The 4,493-nt window shown below is 30.0% G+C and overlaps 1 non-coding gene across 1 annotated transcript; it reads left to right on the top strand.

The window, feature by feature from the left end:
• Positions 1-508: 508 nt before the first annotated feature.
• On the top strand, positions 509-619 carry LOC142528157 (small nucleolar RNA R71). Its single transcript, XR_012815638.1, has one exon. It is a non-coding gene; the product is annotated as a small nucleolar RNA R71 (small nucleolar RNA).
• The last annotated feature ends 3,874 nt before the right edge of the window (positions 620-4,493 follow it).

The following is a 4,493-nucleotide window of genomic DNA, read 5'->3' as shown; positions in this document are numbered from 1 at the left end:
CCAACTAAAATTAGGATGATTTTTCCATCCAGGATTATATGATGGTGAAAAAGGATCTAGTATTGGTTTTTTATAATTGTTAACATAATTTGCTTGTTCATGGAGACATTCTTTAAATGAAGGTAATGTTGGACAATCTTTTGTAGCATGATCTTGTGTATCACATATATGACAAACAATTTCTTGAATACTTTTTAATTGACCACTCCTTTTCATTGCTAATTACTCAATTTTTCTTGCTAAAGATGCAAGTTTAGCTGGAATATCTATATCATCTTTAAGATTATAGATACCACCCCCATTTGTTGAATTATTGTTTTTAGTTGTTGGTGGTTCTATTGTGCCTATATTATCCCAATTTTGAGCATTTTCTGCTAATGAATCCAAATATTCCATGGCTTCATTTGGGTTTTTATCTTCAAAAGTTCCATTACACATGAATTCTATCATTTTCCTATCTTTAGGTATCAGACCTTCATAAAAGTGAGAAACTATTCTCCATGTTTCAAAACCATGATGTGGGCATGTATTAAGTAATTCTTTATATCTATCCCAACATTGATAAAACGTTTCTCCTTGTTTTTGAGAAAAAGTTGTAATTTGTCTTTTAAAAGAGTTTGTTCTATGGGAAGGGAAAAACTTTTTGAGAAATTGTTGTTGCACCATGTTTTAGCTTTATCTTTTAAAGAAAAAGGAAAAAGCTTTAATCGAACTATATCCATGCTACAATTTTGATCATTATAAGTATTACAAACTTCCTCAAATTCTCTTAGATGCAAGTATGGATTTTCAGAATCTAAACCATGAAAATTTGATAAAAGTTGAATAATTTGAGGTTTGAAGTTGAAATAGATGCATCAGGAGAAAAAACTAAACAAGATGGGGCACTAGTTCTAATAGGGTTCATATGGTGCCTAAGTGTTCTTAATTGATCATGTTCTTGATTATTATTATTATTATTATTATCTTGATTATTTGAATTATCATCCATGTTTAAATTATTTTCAGATACTCGAATAAGTCTACCATTTTTTTTTCGACTCCAAATACTCATACAAAAAAAAAAAAAACACAATACTTTTAAATAAAACATAATTAACAAATATAAACTTAATTTATACCTCCCCGGCAACGGCGCCAAAAACTTGCTACTACTTAAATAATAATTTACCCAAGTGTAGGTTGTCTGCAACTAATATAATTCGTAAGTACGAGATCGATCCACAGAGAGGTTATTTTGAGTTTAAATTTATTAATTTATAGATTACCAAATGCAAGAATTAAGTTTAAAAATTATAAACTTTGTCAAGGCTTGAGGATTTATTCTTGGTTTATGTAATATTGTTTAACTAAAAGTAAAACAAAAGAAACCACGATAAATAATGGTTCCAAAAAATTAAACACACACATGATATAATATAGTTCCCACTATAGAAAATACCGAATTAACCGATATTTTATATATGATACCTATGATTATAATTATGACTATATAAATAAATAATTGCATAAAGTAAATGTTAAATTAAATCATTATATTTCATTTAGAACAACCGGCAGAGCTACGCTATTGCCTAAATGAAATATATTGATTTAATAAGTTAGTTGCGGTAAAGTAAAAGTTAGTTGCGATAAAGTAAATGTAAGTTGCGATAAAGTAAAAGTTAGTTGCGAGAAAGTAAAAGTTAGATGCGAAAAATAAAAGTTAGTTGCGATAAAGTAAATGTTAGATTGTTAGATGTTAGTATTAAATCATAATATTTCATTTAGAACAACCGGTAGAGCCATGCTATCGTCTAAATGAAATATTATGGTATTATTATATAAATATATATATATATCTATATATATATAATAATAAGTGATGAAATATTTATTGTATCAAAATTAAACAACAAATCAAGATAACCACTTTAATGGTATCAAGCATTTGATGTAAATTGATAACAACAAATAATTCATTTTTATACCTACAATAAAAATAAGTTAGCTAAATGAAAAGAAATAAAAAAGAATATACAAAATATAAACAATCTTACTTCACCAAGAATGCATTCTCTTCACCTTGACATAATAGATTTAGCTTGCCATAAGCTTACTTTTGATCAACACTAAAATATCACTCATAGTTGAGAATATGAAAGAAAATAGATTGGAACTTAGAACTTTGATACACACTCACACTATATTTTACAATGAGATAGAATGATTCTCAAGCTAGCACAAGGCCTCTATTTATAAGCCAAATGAGAGAAAGGGTCAAAATTTTTATTAATGCCATGTAGTTGCAATAGTATTCTTTGTCTCCTCGAAGTTCAATTCCATGTCCCTTCTTTTAATGCTTTGTTCCACGACTTTAATCACCGAATTTGACTCTGCTCAAAACGGCAAACATGTGGGGAATTGTCTGTAGATGAATTTGGCCACTTAGTTCACCTCATTTCGTTAAATATTGAAATAGTTATGATATTTTTACTATATGCTGGTCATAGTAAAAGTAAATTTGTCCTCTTTTTGATATTTGCACAATTTGATCATCTTAAGGAACTTTTTAGGCAATCATGTCTTCTGCAAAGTTGTAGATAATTTCTCAAGGATTTTAAACATGTTTGAGTCACCTCCATTTGAATTTTCTAGCTTGAGTTATCATTATTCTACCAACACGTAGAAAACCTGAAAATAAAACATATTTAGTAAGACAATTAAATATAAACAAACAATACTAAAATAACATAATTTTATAATTTTAATAAAACTTAAATTTTAAAATACAGGTTTTAACATATAATAAATTATTAATTTTAAGTTTCATCATTTATTACTAGGGAAAAACTAGGGTTCTAAGATTTCTTTCAAGCAAGAATTGTGTAGTAAGCGTCTCCCGATCATCTCAAGTAATCCACCGCGTCGATATTTGTTATCTTTGTACGTTCTAATACAAACGCATGTATTTTCTTTTATTTTCTGCATCGATCTTGTCGTAGTAAGTATTTTGATGCTTATTGTGTGTAAAAATCAAGTTATGTTATGCAAAGTTTGAGCAAAAATGGTTGAAACGATTTCGAACAAGTTTTTAGATCTCAAAAACCGAATATGATGTCATTTCGAATCCTGCAAATTTTCGGTCGGTGTTCTGGAAAAACTTTCAAAATGTAAAATGTATTACTTTTTGATATATTTGATTTGACAGTAAGTTCGTAATTTTCCGACAAGAAACGAGTGAGTTATGATTATTCTCGTGTGACTGCTCAAACTGTGATGTTATAAAATATGTTCTACATGTTTCTTGAGTTTTATTGGTTGCAGGCTTTGTTGGGAATCATCATATGATCATTGCTGCGTTTAGGTATGTCATGGGTTTTGGTCAGATGCTAATCGGTGTTTTGTTTCGAGTCAGTATGGGTTCGGTCACATTATAAGTCATAGGAAAGCGAATAGGTAGAAGATGTGTAAAGACCCGTATTTCGTATTCGTAATTTTGCGGAATTATTAAAAATTTTCTAAATAAATAATTATCTTGTCCCATTTAATTAAAGTAAACCTGTAAATAATTTTAATTTTAAAATAACAGCGGAAGCAAATATTGTTTTCAACCAACAATTTAAAAATAATTAAACGTAAACATCAACTTAAAAATAATCCAACGTATTAAAACTGAGTTTGAATAATAAAAGGTGCATAAATTAAATCATGAGGTCCTCGGGATTACTACTGCTGTCCCAAGATCGCTCACTGGTCTCCGTCCGCGGTCCCGACCTCATCAATACCTACAACAATCAAGTCTAGTGAGTCTAAAGACTCAACATGTATATATCGTGAATAACAAGTAAATATATCATAAAACCACATGCAACGTAAAAATAAAGTATCGTAAAGCGTACGGTAAAAATCATATCATGAATAATTATAACTACGTGCATATCTAAAAATCATACGTAAAAGCTTTGCTCAATAGAGCTCTGTCATAACATATCATAATTTTCTGGTAGAGATAATATTTCTAAGCTAGTGGCCCATAACATAGCGTAAGCGCCTGATCAGACTAAACCACAGTATACTGGGCGGTAGAGATCAATCACAGCCCTTGGACTGGATGTCCATACCCATACATAATCATAAACCGGTCGTAAGTCACCGGGCGGAGAGGTCCTCGGTTGTTCCTACCGACTTCCAAACCCATGAGCATAAGGTGGCCACAAGACATATCGCATATATCTCAAAAAATAAACATTTTATATTTTTATGCACGTAATATAATTATAACCTTATTTTTTTACCGGATGAGTTGGATCGTTCCCATGCTTGCTGCGACTTACTACTAATATGTGACACATGAAATAAATCTTAACTTGATAAAATCTTAACAATAGAACCAAAAACGAGACGATTCGGACCAACAACTTGATTTGTAACCATGACTTCCTACCAACCCGAACCAACATTAAACCGACGTTTAATCATGATTAAAAATACCCCAAACATACTGAAAAATA

This window comes from Primulina tabacum, chromosome 15, assembly GCF_025594145.1.
Source record: "Primulina tabacum isolate GXHZ01 chromosome 15, ASM2559414v2, whole genome shotgun sequence".
Taxonomy (NCBI): domain Eukaryota; kingdom Viridiplantae; phylum Streptophyta; class Magnoliopsida; order Lamiales; family Gesneriaceae; genus Primulina; species Primulina tabacum.
Note: the sequence above shows the minus strand (reverse complement) of the source record. Positions and strands in the feature narration are given on the sequence as shown.